This window comes from Tasmannia lanceolata, unplaced genomic scaffold (assembly GCF_043159265.1).
Source record: "Tasmannia lanceolata isolate RefF3 unplaced genomic scaffold, GAP_Taslan_0.1 ptg000018l, whole genome shotgun sequence".
In the NCBI taxonomy this organism is placed as follows: Eukaryota; Viridiplantae; Streptophyta; class Magnoliopsida; order Canellales; family Winteraceae; genus Tasmannia; species Tasmannia lanceolata.
This window is the reverse complement of record NW_027518695.1, coordinates 28,519,122-28,536,824: the sequence shown is the minus strand read 5'-3', so window position 1 is coordinate 28,536,824 and position 17,703 is coordinate 28,519,122. Positions and strand designations below refer to the sequence as shown.

At 36.9% G+C, this 17,703-nt stretch overlaps 1 long non-coding RNA gene across 7 annotated transcripts; it reads right to left on the bottom strand.

Moving 5' to 3' along the window:
* Positions 1–307: 307 nt before the first annotated feature.
* Positions 308–3,381, bottom strand: LOC143850952 (uncharacterized). Of its 7 annotated transcripts, none has more exons than XR_013236132.1 (5): positions 1,859–3,381; positions 1,567–1,665; positions 1,187–1,467; positions 751–917; positions 308–534 (listed from the first exon to the last, which is right to left on the bottom strand). It is a non-coding gene; the product is annotated as an uncharacterized LOC143850952 (long non-coding RNA). The 7 variants fall into 7 exon arrangements; XR_013236131.1 differs by having other exon boundaries at positions 1,872–3,381; XR_013236133.1 differs by having other exon boundaries at positions 1,567–2,056; positions 2,206–3,381.
* Positions 3,382–17,703: the final 14,322 nt, after the last annotated feature.

Here is a 17,703-nt window from a genome sequence, read left to right as displayed (position 1 = left end):
ATACATTATTCATCTTCATGATCATGTTTTAAGACACAGACAGAGAGAGATGGAGGTAGGAATGTCTCATCGCTGCTGCCGGAGCAACATTGAGGAGCACACGGTGAAGGAAGTTGCTACAAATATTTATTTACAAATAATGTCTAGCAGAAAAGATTTGAAAATCGGATTTTTTGGCACTGTTGTAGATGATTTGGAAATCTAAGGATCTGATCCAGCTCAAAATATCAACTAAATCCAAATCTAAATCTTGTGGGTATCCAAACATGGCCTAAGCTAAATGTACACATCATAACATCTAAGGAACTGTTGGAACCATGTTGAAAGAGCTCTTATTTAATGAAACCAAGCAAACTAAAATATATCATCGTACTACAAAACATTATCTAATTTTAGAGGTTAAGTTCAATGCAAACTACAGTAAGGATCCACATTATGATCTACGCAAGGAAGACAAGAACACTGTAGAGGATTTAAAAGTTTGTTGCATGAGTAACACCCCACTTTTCCACTTTGCTCCCCATTTTTTGCTTCCTGAGATGCAACAAAGTTTAAAATCATTCTTCTCATTTCTGACAAAGAGTTGTTATTCCAATTGGTAGAAAATCTATATATCCTACCAAGTGTTGGTAAAAATACACTGGAATTTCAGATTATAATAATAAACAACACAAATAAAGCAATAATCCACATTTAACCAAACCAAAAATAATAGAAAGAATCAAACAGTAAAGAGAGAGAATGACTTACGGTTGAGTTGAGGCACTGATCTAAACCTTAAGGAAAATATTGTCCCTGCATTTGACGAATCAACAGTGCAAATGGATTCTCTAGCATATGCCTCCATGATACAACTCGTCCGCTCTAAGGGGACGTGCACTTAAACAGCCCGGAACCCTTGAGAACATGCCTCACGTCTGTGGAATAAATTGGGAAGAAGAAAAAACTTAAAAGCATGAGTGTATGTACGAATATTTATAGGAATTCAAGATAATACTTAAGATACACTTCTCTTTAATTGTAACTTTTAATATATATATATATATATATATATATATATATATATATATATATATATATATATATATATATATATATTTGACTTTTTGCATAAAGTAAATAAATAAATTTTGAATTTTTAAATTAAAGAAAAAGGTCAACACTAAGTAAAATAAAGATAGATCACCAAATTTTGGACTTGACGATGAACCTCTTCAACATCAATGCCAAAACCTCTCAGATCTCCTTGTAGTTGAACCACCTATAAAAATGGGGAAATGTTATCAACACTACTGTATTTTGATGAGGGCACTCCTCACTTTAGGATCTAACCTATGGAAATGATTTTTTGGGCCACAACGTATTTAGGCTGTGGCCCATCTAATGGACGGTTTGGATCATCCTATGGTGCGAACCATACTGTAGTTTTAATAAAGTGAGGAGTGCCCTCATCAAAATACAGTAGTGCTGATAACATTTCCCTAAAAAAATGGTTACAAGAATTTCTAGAAATGTTGATGCTCTGCGTGAAACAGAAAAAAATATCAATTATAATCAGCTACTAACCAATCACACTTCATCTCTTGTAGCAGCATTAAGCACATCACACTCAATTATGTTATTATCCACACGAACAATTGTTGAAGATAAATTTCTCTTGGTAGCCTGAAAAACCATAAGGCCTTTGATCTAAGAAAAGGTATAATGCATGAGTGATGCAGGGAAAGTGCGACGGGGCGTTGCTCAAGTGTGTAGAGACATGCTCTAATGAGTTTTGATGCAGATGTAACAAAGAAATCATAATCTTGTGGGAGATTCCTTAAGTTCTCAAGTGGATGTGCATAAAGAGGAATTTGACCTTGAAATCTTACTGTGATCAACACAACTCAGCAAACCAATTCTGGATGTAATCTGGTCAGTCATAAACTGGTTTAAATTGGCATGTATAAACTGCCTTTTGCTATGATAAAATCCATCTGTCTGCCAGTGAGTGAGGCTTTAGAGCGGCTTCGGATCCCTCTAAGATTCACCATGCAAACTATTTGTCTGTACCTCACTAACAGAGAATAGGATAACAATTTGCTTGATGTCAAAATTCATTTATATGAAACAAACAACACCTATTCGGTTCACCTTCTTTCCAAGAAGTGCTTCCCAACAAAACACGTAGTTCATAAATGGAAGGAAAGAAAAGTTTAATGCTACCAAAATTTTGAAGGTTTCAAATGTCGTTAAAACCTTGGAAGTAATTATCTTCACCTGTAAAACAGCCAACAACCACAAAAATTATAATGTAATAAGAAAAAAAAGGAAAACATATGAAAATGTTGAAAGTTACCTTCTTATGTTCCCGTTTGAAGGGAACAAATCTTCTCTATGGTTCTGGCACATTTGAAAATGGGTGCTTTTTGTAGAGTGGGGAGAGAGAGAGAGAGAGGGACAACCACTTCTTTCAACAAGAACCATTTCATTCATAAACCCAATTTTCAAAATTAATATTAAAATTAGTAACGATATCGATAAATAAATTAGTATTTTTCGAGGCTATTGGATACCTCCTGACATCATCTGATTCCCATTAATTTGTAAATATATAATGACAAAAAAATTTCTATTATTCTAATATATTAATGATTGATAATGACAGGAGATGATGAGAATGAAATTGCAAGAATTGAGGCTAATCTTGGAGTTCGCTTTCAAATGAGATTGGCGTTTTTCTGTTTTTCTCAGGAGTAATTGTAAGTAGTGAAAACAGTTTTAGGTAGTGCTATATCTAGTTGAGGAGAGAGTGACATAAGGTTGGTGTTTTTCTGTTTTTCTCAAAAGTATTTGTAAGTAGACAGTGTAGGAAACTGTTGTAGTTGGTATTATATGATCGAGAATCATGAAAAGTCAGTGACGTTAATGAATTCTGTGTTGCTCTGTCTCTTGTCTATTTCTATTTGAGTTTTCTTTTTTGGAATGTATGAAAAATAGGAAAACCATGCAAATTGATTCATTAAAAGAAGAGGGTAAAATTTCTAAAATATTGCAAAATGTGATCAGGAAGAAGAGTTTTAAAAATGGAAAAAGTCATCTACAAAACTTCAAAATCTCAATTTTATTCAATTAATTAACAAATATTAACGAGAAATTGGGGAAACCAATATTTAATCTTGAAAAATGAATAAATAACTTGCAATATTTATCCACTTTGAACAATAACTTCTATATATTTCCCTGCTAAATGACAAAATGTTAAAAAGAAAAAGAAAAACAATATATATGGTGCTCCGACAAACCCTAACAATGAGTGGATTTTCTCAAATAAAACAAGAAAATGAATTGTTAGATGCATTTCATGTACTTAAGAGTATTTTGGCCATTGTACTTAACACACACACACACACACACACACACATATATATATATATATATATATATATATATATATATATATATATATAGAGAGAGAGAGAGAGAGAGAGAGAGAGAGAGAGAGACATATTAGTGAGGGGGGCTCGGGGAGAGCTCTCACTCCAACTCACATTCATCTCAATCTCATTTTCAACATGAATAAATATCTTACATTTTTTCAAATGTGAAATATTTTCAATTAATTAATCAGTCAACTGAAGGCAGAACATAATACCAACCAAGGTAGACATCAACATACCAAGCTAGCACCCAAACATGTAGCAACTAGCAATAACTAGAGATGCAATCAGAAAAATAGATATAAAGGGAAATAAGGGAAAAATAATTGTTGAACTCAAAATTTTACAAAAAAAAAAGAAAATGAAAGGGATAAAGGTAAAATGCCTTGGTAAAAAAAGAAAAAAGAAATGGTGGTTACAGATTACGTTTTTCCTAAAATAAAAGGGATAAATGATGAGGTTTCGTAACTTCCCATAAAAGAGGGATGTTGAAATCGTGGAACGAACGGTAAGGGTGAGCTGATCGTTGGTAACAGCTCTAATAAGAGAAAGTGAAGATCGTGAAATTGAAGATAAGCGATGAGTTAGCATTAGCCAACAACACCAAGAAGCTCTATAAATAGAGGAAAGATACTTTTGAGAGGGACCGGATCATTTGGAGAGAAAACGACGCAAAAGGAAGAGAAGAACCAACCAAAAAAAAAGAAGAAAAAGGCAAAAAGGTAAACAAAACAAGACTTCTCAAACTAGCAATTTTCTTTTCCCTATTTACCGACTTTCTCCGAGAAGCAGATAAGTACTTTTGAGTCTCTCCTCGGAGATTTAAAAGGAAGAAGACCTTTTCTTACGGGAGAAATATGATGAAGATGTTAATCTTAAGATCTTAAATTAATGTGCAAATAGATCCGTGCAAATAAACTAGAATACAAAAGAAAGATTGTGAGACTTACCTCGGTCGGCCATGGCGGTGATCGATCGGGCTAGGTCTTCTACTGCCTCTCTGGTCCGCCTGGTGGGAGAAATCTCCCTTTGGTCAGTTTAGATGGCAGCAGAGACGAGCCCCTCTATTTATAGAAAAAGACCTATCGTTCCACCCACAATAAATCCTAATTGGCTTAATCTATTTAACCAACAGATGTAGTTGAATCTAGGGCTACATTAATCATCCATGTCTCAATAAGGATGAGATGCGCTGATTACCTTAAAATACCCTTCACTGATCATTGTGGAAACAGGTAACTCCAGTAATTTCATATTTAATCTCATTCTTCAATCTAGATTGTCCATCTTAGATCAATGATTGACAATATAAGATCCTACATTCTCCCACTTGGCAAGCATTGAACATAAGACTAGCCTTGATACATATCTAGACTGGAAGACTTCTTGGCCAAATAAGATTAATGTGATGACATCTCAAAAACAGGATCACATCTCACAAGATTCTAACAACGAACCATAGAGGTCAATACTGCATCAAACGGTATACGACCAAGTATGATCACAATTACTAGAAATCTCGTTCACAAATGATTGCCGACAAGCATGGAACGTGTAGTATGGAAATACCGTACTTTATGTGATCATTTTACGCTAAATCCAATATTGGTCAACCTTTGTGCTTTTCTCCTGAAGCTCTCATGTGAATAATAACCGTCGTACTTAACTGTAAAACTTAAGGCACTTTTGCTTCTTACCTGAAGCCCTTATGTGACTATTACCATCATGCTCAAGAATTAATGCTTCTTACATGGAGTCGACTACTACGGTCATGCTTAAGTATGAAACTTAAGGCTTTCATTGTAGGAATATTTCCACAATTATTCTAGGAATATTTCCACAATTACCCAAATGATAACACATTCCTTGACCGATATCAGAATTTTTTATTAAATCAATCCGGCTGCACTCTAAGTAACTTTAAGAGCTGCCTACGTACCCAGAATTGGGATCAAGCCTGCACGTAGTTCTTGTTATTCTTTACAATATGTCAAAATTAAAATGTGCTCTCACTAACCAAGTACATTAAAGGATTAATCAACTGAAAATGGTCTCTGTAATTCGATAAATTATTTTTGACCAATTTTTATTAGCTCTAAGAAAACTTTCTCCATTTACTATTTGAAAAGTGACTTCATCTTTAATTTGAAGCCTCGGGCTTGTGAACATCCACTGCTTTTTTCTTCTTTTCTAGCCAAGCTGGATATTGGCGACACTCTATCTTCTTATGTCCCTTCTTCCTGTAATGGAATCATTTAATAACATGGCTATTCTTAGTCTTGGGATCATGTAGCAGCTTTGACGTGTTCAGCTAGAAAGGTTCCTTAAAGTTTGGCTTCTACCTTTGAAAAGTGAACTCTTTAGCTTTCTAATGTTGTATCACGTAAGCACTTTTAGTTCTTTCTTTCTTCAAACGATCCTCGTCTTGGACACATACGGAGATCAGCTCATTCAGCTCCCACTTTTCCCTAAATGCATTATACGTGGTCTTTAGTTGTCCAAATTTTAACGGAAGTAAATTCAAGGCCAAGGTACTATAAATGAATCTGATATGTCTACTCCCAGAGACCTAAGTTTAGATCCCACGTTTATCATTCGTAAGATGTGCTCGCTCACACTTTCGTTTCCATCACATTTCATGTTAATCACGGTATTCATTAAAATTCCAGTCTATGCTTTCTCATATTCAACAAAGTTTTGCACCACCACATCCAAGAAATCCTTGGCTCATACTCAGGAATACCACCCCTGATTACCTCAGACATATACCTACACATGATTAGAATACATATTCGATCGGCCATCACCCATCTTTCATACTTGGTACTCGCTTTACGAGAGCAATATTCTCATTGTTTGGGCGGATCATCTTCTCTAAGATCCAAGTCAAAATCCATGATCCCTAGAACAATCGCTTAGTGTCACTATCGATGGTAGTTGACTAGGTATAGATGAAGCGTTGATTACTATAAAGTCAAATTGAAACTACGTCACCGACGCTTTTATCTAGTTTCTTTTAAGAATCCCCTCGAAGTCCTACCCACATCCATGTAATCTCTCCTTTGGGATAAGATCATAATGTGCAACAGTCCTGTCTAGAATTTTACAACAATTTCTTTAATCAATTCACTAGAAGTCCAAACTATATCTAAGTAATCAACTACATCTAAGTAATCTCTCTTTTGGGATAAGAACACAACATGCAATAGTCCTTTCCAGAACTTATCGCAATGCCAACCGATGCAAAATACAATAGCTTTCGAAAATTCAATACCTTTGGGTTGAAGAGATCTTCTAGGCTATTAGACTTTCTTCGATTGCATGTGCCGTCTTGAATTGAGCCAAGTAGGGCTTTCCTTTGGGCCAACCACTACCTATTATAATTCAAAATGCAATTTCCTAAAATGATTTGGAAAGTCATTTAGTTTCCGTGAATGGAACACTTTGGTGGTTAACCACTCACTTCAACTCTTTCCAGATCATGTGAATAGGACAATTATATCAATGCTTCCACTTTTTTAATGATAATTCATCATATAGAGTTTAATTATTGTTATTCACATGCTATAATTCATAGAAGATTTATTTTAGCAATAGTAAACCTAATAAAGCAATATTCCATGAATATCCTTGATACTCAACTCAACTCAACTAAGCCTTTGCCCCAAACTAGTTGGGGTCGGCTGATGAATCCTTTAGAAAAATTTCATGAAGAAGGTGAAAGGATCTACCCGGCTCAAATTGACTAAGTCTAATCCTGACACTAGTTGGGTTCGTCTACACGGATCATTTTCTTCCATTCTATCCTATCCAAGGTTATGTTATCTGTTATGTCTAGCCCTGAAGTCTTTCTTAACTGTTTCTACCCAAGTTGTTTTCGGTTTGCCCCTACCTCTTTTTACTCCATCAACTTGGCACAAGTCACTTCTTCTCACTGGAGCATCCAAACGCCCACGTTGGATATGTCCAAACCATCTTAAGCGGTACTCCATCCTTGATGATTCTTCAAAAATTATCTATCTATCTTTGATAAATAATTATGGGACAATTTATTGTACTATCTATAAACAAAATAATTACAACACCCCCCCTGAAATTTTTTAATAATTACTAAAATGCTCATGGACTAATCATCATGATTAATAAATCACCTTTGGGAAATTATAATAATAACTAAACTTATCTAGAGCACTTTATCATAATTATTAAAATTAGATAAATTTATAATACCAAATTATTTTCAACCTACTTAAATAATTTCTCAAAATCAATCAAAGCATAAAATCAAGGGTATTATTTCCAAAGGAACACCTTAATTATCAAAACCGAACCTTACACAAATTATAAAACATGTAAGAGTGACGAAATCAATAAATGTGTCTGTGTGTGTTCATGGCAAAACTTCCAGGTGCCATTAGCCATACTGAAAAAGACTTATACCGTACACAAAGATCCGTTTAGAATCTCTTCCTAGAGACTCAAAAGTCAGAAGACCTTTCTCCTCAAGGAGAAATATGATAAAGATGACGAATTCCCAAAAGGAAGGAATTCTCCTCCGGGACAAAGATGATACAGTTCCCCAAAAGGAAGGAAAAGAGGATTCCTTTAGAATCACTTCTTCGAGCCTCGAAAGGGAGAAGACCTTTCTCCTCTGGGAGAATAATGATAAAGATCATGGTTCATCAGAAGGAAGCAAAAGAAGATCCCTTCAGAATCTCTTCGTAGAAACTCAAGAGGGAAAAGACATTTCTTCTCTGGGAGAAAGATGATAAAGATGACGGTTCCCTAAAATGAAAGAAAAGACGATCACTTTAGCATCTCTTCCTGGAGACTCAAAAGGGAGAAGACCTTTCTCCTCAGGGAGAAATATAAAGGTCCTTTTAGAATTTCTTTCCGGAGACTTAAAATGGAGAAAACCTTTCTCCTCCGGGGAAAGATGATAAAAGATCACTGTTCCCGAAAACAAAGGAAAGGAAGATCCCTTCACAATCTCTTCCTAGACCCTAAAAAGGGAGAAGACCTTTCCCCTCCATGAGAAATAATAAAGATGACGGTTCCCCAAAAGGAAGGAAAAGAAGATCACTTTTAAATCTCTTCCTGGATCATCAAAAGGAAAACCATTTTCCTCCGGAAGAAAGATGATAAAGATCACGGTTCCCCAGAAGCAAGGAAAAGAAGATACTTTTAGAATCTATTCCTGGATCCCCAGAAAGAAAAGACCTATATCCTTAGGGAGAAAGATGATAAAGATCATGGTTCCCCAAAAGGAAGGAAAAGAAGATCCCATTCGATTCACTTCTTAGAGCCTCAAAAGAGGAAAAACATTTTGCGTCCGGAAGAATAATGATAAAGATGACGGTTCCACAAACGAAGGAAAAGAAGATCCCTTTAGAATCTCTTCCTGGAGACTCAAGAGGGAGACGATCTTTCTGCTCTGGGAGAATGATGATAGAGATGACGGTTTCCTAAAAAGAAGGAAAAGAAGATTCCTTTAGAATCTCTTCTTGGAGACTTAGAAAACCTTTTTCCTCAGGGAGAACGATGGTAAAGACGAAGATTTCTTCAGAAGGAAGGAAAAGAAGATCCCTTTAGAATCTCTACTTAGAGATTCAAAAGAGAGAAGACCTTTCTCCTCTGGGAAAAAAGATGATAAAGATGACGGTTCTCTAATGGAAGGAAAAGAAGATCCCTTTAGAATCATTTATTAGAGTCTCAAAAGGGAGAAACCATTTCTCCTATAAGAGAAAGATAATAAAGCTGACGGTTGTTCAAAAGAAAAAAAAACAAAATCCCTTTAGAATCTCTTTCTAGAGACTTAACAGGGTGAAGACTTTTCTCCTCCATGAGAAAGATGATAAAAATGATGATTCTAGAAGGAAAAGAAGATACCGTTAGAATCTCTTATTAAAGACTCAAGAGGGAGAAAGATGATAAAGATTACTGTTCCCCAAAAGGAAGGAAAAGAAGATCCCTTTAAAATCTGTAATTAGAGACTCAAGAAGGAGAATACCTTTCTCCTTTAAGAGAAAGATAATAAAGATGATGGTTCCCCAAAATGACGGAAAAGAAGAACCCTTTAGAATCTCTTCTTGGAGACTCAAAAGGTAAAAGACCTTTCGCCTCTTTTAGAAAGATGTTAAAGATGATTGAGAAGACCTTTCGCCTCCTTTATAAAGATGTTAAAGATGGTTCCTCAAAAAGAAGGAAAAGAAAATCCCTTCAGAATCTCTTCTCGGAGCCTCAAAAGGGAAAAGACATTTCTCCTCCGGGAGTAAGATGATAAAGATGATTGTTCCCGAAAAGGAAGGAAAACAACACCCCTTCAGAATCTCTTCCTAGAGACTCAAGAGGGAGAAGACCTTTATACTCCGAGAGAAACAGGATAAAGATGACAGTTCCTTAAAAGGAAGGAAAAGAAAATCACTTAAAAATCTCTTCTTATACGCTTAAAAGGGAGAAGATCTTTCTCCTGCAGGAGAAAGATAATAAAAATGGCGTTGCCCCAAAAGGAAGGAAAAAATATCCCGTTATAATCTCTTCCTAGAGACTCAAGAGGGAGAAAACCTTTATTTTCCGTGAGAAAGAAGATAAAGATGATTGCTCCTTAAAAGTAAGGAAAAGAAGATCCCTTAAAAATATCTTCTTAAAGACTAAAAAGGGAGAGGACCATTCTCCTCCAGGAGAAAGATGATAAGGTTCCACAAAAGGAAGCAAGAGAGGATCCCTTTAGAATATCTTCCTACAGCCTCAAAAGGGAGAAGACCTTTCTCCTCTATAAGAAAAATGATAAAGATGACGGTTCCCCAAAAGGATGGAAAAGAAGATCTCTTTAGAATCTCTTCCCGAAGACTCAAAAGGGATGTTTTTCTCCTCAGGGAGAAAGATGATAAAGATGACGGTTCTCCAAAAGGAATGAAAATATCCCTTTAAACTCTCTTATTTGAAACTTAAGAGGGAGAAGACAGTTCTCCTCCGGGAGAAAGATGAAAATGATGACGGTTCCTTAAAAGGAAGAATAAGAAGATCCCTTGAGAATATCTTTCTTGAGACTCAAAAGGGAGAAGACTTTTCTCCTTAAGCAGAAAGGTAATAAAGATGATGGTTCCCCAAAAGGAAGGAAATGAAGATCCCTTTTGAATCTCTTCATAGAGATTTAAAAGGGTGTAGACCTCTCTCCTTCGGGAGAAAGATAATAGAGATGACGGTTCCTCAAAAGGCAGGAAAAGGACTTTCTCCTCCGGGAAAATAATGATAACGATGATGGTTTCGGAAAAGAAGATCCATTTAGAATCTCTTCTTGAAGACTCAAGAGCGAGAAGACGTTTCTCCTCTGGGAGAAAGATGATAAATATGACGGTTCCTTAAAAGAAAGGAAAAGAAGATCCCTAGGGAATCTCTTCCTAGAGACTTAGAAAATGTTTCTCCTCCAGGAGAACGATGATAAAGATGACGATTTCTTCAAAAGGAAGGAAAAGAAGATCCCTTTAGAATCTCTTTGTAGAGACATAAAAGGAAGAAGACCATTCTCCTACGGGAGAAAGATCCTAAAGATGATTGTTCCCCAAAAGGAATGAAATGAAGATCTCTTTAGAATCTCTTTCTAGAGGCGGAAAAGAAAGAAGACCTTTCTCCTCTAGGAGAAAGATGATAAAGATGACGGTTCTAAAAGAGGAATGAAATGAAGATCCCCTTAGAATCTCTTCCTTGAGCTTCGAAAGGGAGAAGACCCTTCTCCTTCGAGAGAACGGTGATAAAGATGGTTTCCCAAAAGGAAGGAAAAGAACCCTTTGAAATCTCTTCATGGAGACTCAAAAGGGAGAAGGCCTTTCTTCTCCTACAGATAGATGATAAAGATGACGGTTACCAAAAGAAAGGAAAAGAATATACCTTCAGAATCTCTTCATGGAGATTCAAGAGGGAGTAGGACTTTCTCTTCAAGGAGAAAGATGATAAGCATGACGGTTTTCCAAAAGGGAAAGAAGATCCCTTTAGAATCTCTTATACGAAACTGAAAACGGAGAAGATCTTTCTCCTAATGGAGAAAGTTGATAAAGATGACGGTTGCCTAAAAGGAAGTTAAAGAAGTTCTCTTTAGAGTCTCTTCCTGCAGAAGACGTTCTCCTCAAGGAGATGATAAAGATTATAGTTCACTAAGAGGAAAGAAAAGAGGATCCCTTTTGAATATCTTCTTACAGACTTAGAAGGGAAAATACCTTTCTCCTCCGGGAGAGAGATGATATATAGTTCCCCAAAAGGAAGGAAAGAGGGCCCCTTAGAATATCTTCCTTGAGCCTCAAGACCTTTCTCCCAAAGGAGAAAGATGATAAATATGACGGTTCTCTAAAAGGAAGGAAAAGAAGATCCCTTTAGAATCTCTTCAAAGAGACTTAAAAGGGATAAGACCATTCTCCTTCGGGAGAACGATGATAAAGATGACGATTTCTTCAAAAGGAAGGAGAAAAATATACCTTTAGAGTCTCTTCGTAGAGACTTATAAGGGAGAAGACCATTCTCCTACGGGAGAAAGATCACAAAGAGGACGGTTACCCAAAAGGAATGAAATGAAGACTCCTTTGGGAATCTATTCGTAGAGCCTGAAAAGGAAGAAGGCCTTTCTCCTCCGGGAGAAAGACTATAAAGACGACGGTTCCTCAAAAGGAAAGAAAAAAAGATCCCCTTATAATCTCATCGGAGAAGACATTTCTCCTCTAAGAAAACGATGATAAAGACGGTTTCCCAAAAGGAACGAAAAGAAGATTCCTTCAGAATCTCTTCATAGAGACTCAAATGGGAGAAAGCCTTTCTGCTCCAGGAAATAGATGATAAAGCTAACGGTTCCCAAAAAGGAAGGAAAAGAAGATCCCTTAAGAATCCCTTTCCTAAATAATCTAATGGAAGAAGACCTTTCTCCTTCGGGAGAAAGATGATAAAGATGACGACTCCCCAAAAGAAAGGAGAAAGAAGATAACTTCATAATCTCTTAATGGAGACTCAGGAGAGAGAAGGCCATTCTCCTCAGGGAGAAAGATGATAAGCGTGACGGTTTCTCAAAAGGAAGGGAAAGAAGATCCCTTTAGAATCTGTTATTTGAGACTCAAAAAGGAGAAGATATTTCTCCTTACGGAGAAAGCTGATAAAGATGACGGTTCCCTAAAAGAAGTAAAATAAGTTCCCTTTAGAGTCTGTTCCTACATAAGACCTTTCTCCTCAAGGAGAAGATAAAGATGATGGTTCACTAAGAGGAAGGAAAAGAAGATTCCTTTAGAATCTTTTCATAGAGACTGAAAAGGGAGAAAGATGATAAAGAAGATGGTTCCCTAAAAGAAAGGAAAAGAAGATTCCTTTAGAATCTTTTAATTGAGACTCAAGATGAAGAAGGCCTTTCTCCTCAGGGAGAAAGATAATAAGCATGATGGTTTCTCAAAAGGATGGGAAGGAAGATCATTTAGAATCTCTTATTTGAGACTCAAAAAGGAGAAGACCATTTTCTCCTAACGGAGAAAGCTGATAAAGATGACGGTTACCTAAAAGGAAGTAAAAGAAGTTCCCTTTAGAGTGTCTTCCTATAGGTGACCTTTCTCCTAAAGATGATGGTTCACTAAGAGGAAGGAAAAGAAGATCACTTTAGAATCTCTTCATAGAGACTTAAAGGGAGAAGACCATTCTTCTACAGGAGAGAGATCATAAAGAAGACAGTTTCCCAAAAAGAAGGAAAACAGGATCCCTATAGAATCTATTCCCCGAGCCACAAAAGGTAAAAGACGTTTCTCTTTCAGTAAAAAATTGATAAGAATGACGGTTTCCCAAAAGGAAGGGAAAGAAGATCCCATTAGAATCTCTTATTTGAGACTAAAAAAGGAGAAGACCTTTCTCCTAACAGAGAAAGCTGGTAAAGATGACGGGTCCTCAAAAGGAAGTAAAAGAAGTTCCCTTTAGAGTGTCTTCCTACAGAAGACCTTTCTCCTCAAGGAGAAGATAAAGATGATGGTTCGCTAAGAGGAAGGAAAAGAAGATCCTTTTAGAATCTCTTCATAGGGACTTAAAAGCGAGAAGTCCATTCGCCTACGGGAGAAAGATCATAAAGATGACAGTTACCCAAAAAGAAAGAAAAGATGATCCCTATTTATTCTCTTCCCCGAGCCTCAAAAGGTAAATGACGTTTCTCCTTCAGTAAAAAAAATGATAAAAATCATGGTTCCCCAAAAGGAAGGAAAAGAAGATCCCTTTAGAATCTCATATTTGAGACTAAAAAAGGAGAAGAACTTTCTCCTAACGAAGAAAGCTGATAAAGATGACGATTCTCTAAAAGAAAGTAAATGAAGTTCCATTTAGAGTGTCTTCCTACAGAAGACTTTTCTCCTCAAGGAGAAGATAAAGATGATGGTCCGCTAAGAGGAAGGAAAAGAGGATCCCTTTAGAATCTCTTCATAGAGACTTAAAAGGGAGAAGACCAGTCTCTTACAGGAGAAAGATCGTAAAGATGACGGTTCCCCAAAAAGAAGAAAAAGAGGATCCCTATAGAATCTCTTTCCCGAGCCTCAAAATGTAAAAGACGTTTCTCCTTCAGTAAAAAAAAGATAAAAATGATGGTTCCCCAAAAGGAAGGAAAAGCAGATCTCTTCATAATCATATCTTGTAGTCTCAAAAGGAAGGAAAGACGTTTCTCCGGGAGAGTAATGATAAAGATGACGGTTATACAAATGGGAGGAAAAGAAGATCCCTTTAGAACCTCTTCCTGGAGATTCAAGATGGAGAAGACCTTTCCTCCACGAGAAAGATGACAAAGAAGACGGTTCCCTAAAAGAAAGGAAAAGAAGATCCTTTCAGAATCTCTAAATGGAGATCCAAGAGGGAGAAGGCCTTTCTCCTCAGGGAGAAAGATGATAAGCATGACGGTTTCCCAAAAGGAAGTAAAAGAAGTTCCCTTAGAGTATCTTCCAACAGAAGACCTTTCTCCTCAAGAAGAAGATAAAGATTCCTTTAGAATCACTTCTTAGAGAATTAAAAGGGAGAAGACCATTCTCCTACGGGAGAAAGATAACAAAGATGATGGTTCTCCAAAAAGAAGGAAAAGATGATCCTTATAGAATCTCTTCCCCAAGCCTCAAAAGGTAAAAGTCGTTTCTCCTTCACTAAAAAATGATAAAAATGATGGTTTTCCAAAAGGAAGGAAAAGAAGATCCCTTTAGAATCTCTTATTTGAGACTAAAAAAGGAGAAGACATTTCTCCTAACGGAGAAAGCTGAGAAAGATGACGGTTCCCTAAAAGGAAGTAAAATAAATCCCCTTTACAATGTCTTCCTACAGAAGACCTTTTTCCTCTAGGAGAAGATAAAGATGATGGTTCGCTGAGAGGAAGGAAAAGAAGATCCCTTTAGAATCTCTTCATAGAGACTTAAAAGGGAGAAGACCATTCTCCTACGGGAGAAAGATCATAAAGATGACGGTTCGCCAAAAAGAAGGAAAAGAGGATCCCTATAGAATCTCTTCCCCGAGCCTCAGCAGGTAAAAGACCTTTCTCGTTCAGTAGAAAAATGATAAAAATGGTGGTTACCCAAAAGGAAAGAAAAAAATATCCCTTTAGAATCTCTTATTTGAGACTAAAAAAGGAGATGACCTTTCTTCTAACGGAGAAAGCTGATAAAAATGACGGTACCCAAAGAGGAATTAAAAGAAGTTCCCTTTAGAGTGTCTTCCTAGAGAAAACCTTTCTCCTCCGGGAGAAAGATGATAAAGATGATGGTTCTACAAAAGGAAAGAAAAGAAGATCCCTTTAGAATCTCTTCCTGTATACTCAAGTGGGTGAATACATTTTCCTCTTGGAGAAACATGATAAAGATGATGGTTCCCAAAATGGAAGGAAAAGAAAATCCCTTTAGAATCTCTTCTTAGAGACTAAAGAGGGAGAAAAATTTTCTCCTCTAAGAGAAAGATGATAAAGATGGAAATTCCCCATAAGGAAGGAAAAATAAGGAAATGATAAAGATGATAAAGATGACGGTTCCACAAAAAGAATGAAATAAATATCCCCTTAGAATCTCTTCCTTGAGCTTCGAAAGGGGGAAGACCTTTCTGCGTCGAGAGAACGGTGATAAAGACGGTTTCCCAAAAGGAAGGAAAAAACCCTTCAGAATCTCTTCAAGGAGACTCAAAAGGGAGACGGCCTTTCTTCTCCTAGAGATAGATGATAAAGATGACGTTCCCCGAAATGAAGGAAAAGAGGATCCCTTAAGAATCCCTTCCTAGAGACTCAAATGGGAAAGTAAGGAAAAGAAGATCCCTTAAGAATCCCTTCCTAAAGACTCAAATGGGAGAAGACCTTTCTCCTTCAGGAGAAAGATGATAAAGATGACGGTTACCCAAAAGAAAGGAAAAGAAGATCCCTTCATAATCTCTTCATGGAGATTCAAGAGGAAGAAGGCCTTTCTCCTTAGGGAGAAAGATGATAATCATGACGGTTTTCCAAAAGGGAAAGAACATGCCTTTAGAATCTCTTATATGAGACTCAGAAAGGAGAAACCTTTTCTGTTAACTCCTTAGAATCTCTTCATGGTGACTCAAAAGGGAGATGGCATTTCTCGTCCAGAAGGAAGGAAAAGAATATCCCTTCAAAATCTCTTCCAAGAGACACAAGAGGGAGCATACATTTATCCTCCGTGAGAAAGAGGATAAAGATGGCGGTTCATCAAAAGGAAGGAAAAGAAGATCCCTTAAAAATCTCTCCTTAGATAGCTTAAAGGGACAAGACCTTTCTCCTCCGAGAGAAAAATGATAACGATGGCGTTACCCCAAAGGAAAAGAATATCCCTTCAGAATCTCTTCCTAGAGACTTAAGAGGGAGAACACATTTCTCCACCGGGAGAAAGATGATGAAGATGACGGTTCCCTAAAAAGAATGAGAAGATCTCTTTAGAACCTGTTCCTGTTCCTGGAGACTCAAGAGGGAGAAGACATTTCTCCTCCAGGAGAAAGACGACCAGGACGATGGTTCCCAAAAAGGAACAAAAAGATCCCTTTATAATCTCTTCCTAAAGACTCAAGAGGGAGCATACCTTTTTCCTTCAGGAAAAAGATGATAAAGATGAGGGTTCCCTGAAAGGAAGGAAAAGTAAATCCTTTTATAATCTCTTCTTGGAGACTCGAGAGGGAGAAGACCTTTATCCTGCTGGAGAACGATGATAAAGATCGTAGTTCCCCAAAAGGAAGGAAAAGAAGATTCCTTTAGAATCTCTTCCTGGATACTCAAAAGAGAGAAGACCTTTCTCCTCCATGAGAAAAACAATAAAGATGATGGTTCTAGTTAACTTACTAACTTCTCAAAAAGCTTAAGCTGTTGGAGAAAGGCGTTAACACTCCCCCGCACGTGTGGCCCACTTGGCAAACACGTGGCACACGTGGTCCCACTTTGGGCTGACCATCGCATGTGGATTTTTACTGTCCCGAAGGTTTTAACTCGAGACCTTTGGTTCTTATACCATGTTAACTTACCAACTTCTCCAAAAGCTTAAGCTGTTTGAGAAAGGCGTAATTTATCTTTTATACTTTAAAAGGTCCAAATGGGAAGGAAAAGAAGATCCATTTATAATCTCTACCTCGAGACATAAGAGGGAGAAGACCTTTATCTTCTAGGAGAAAAGATAATAGAGATGACGGATTCGTAAAAGGAATCTCAGGAAGATCCTTTAGAATCTCTTCCTAGAGACTCAAAAGGGAGAATGCTTTTCTGCTCCGGCAGAAAGATGACAAAGATAATGGTTCCCCACAAGGAAGGAAAAGAAGATCCCTTTAGAATCTGTTATTAGAGACTCAAGAAGGAGAATACCTTTCTCCTTTGAGAGAAAGATAAGAATATCCCGCAAGAATCTCTTCATAGAGACTCAAGAGGGAGACGACCTTTATCCTCCGTGCTAAAGAGGATAAAGATGACGGTTCCTCGAAAGGAAGGACAAGAAGATCCCTTAAAAATCTCTTCTTAAAGACTTTAAGGGAGAAGACCATTCTCCTCCGTGAAAAAGATGATATGATTCCACAGAAGTAAGCAAAAGAGCATCCCTTTAGAATATCTTCCTAGAGCTTCAATAGGGAGAATACCTTTCTCCTCAATAAGTAAAATGATAAAGATGATGATTCCCCAAAAGGAGGAAAAGAAGATCCCTTTAGAATCTATTCCTGAAGACTCAAAAGGGATGTCTTTCTCTTCAAGGAGATAGATGATAAGGATGACGGTTCCCCAAAAGTAACGAAAGTATCCCTTTAAACTCTCTTATTAGAGACTCAAGAGGGA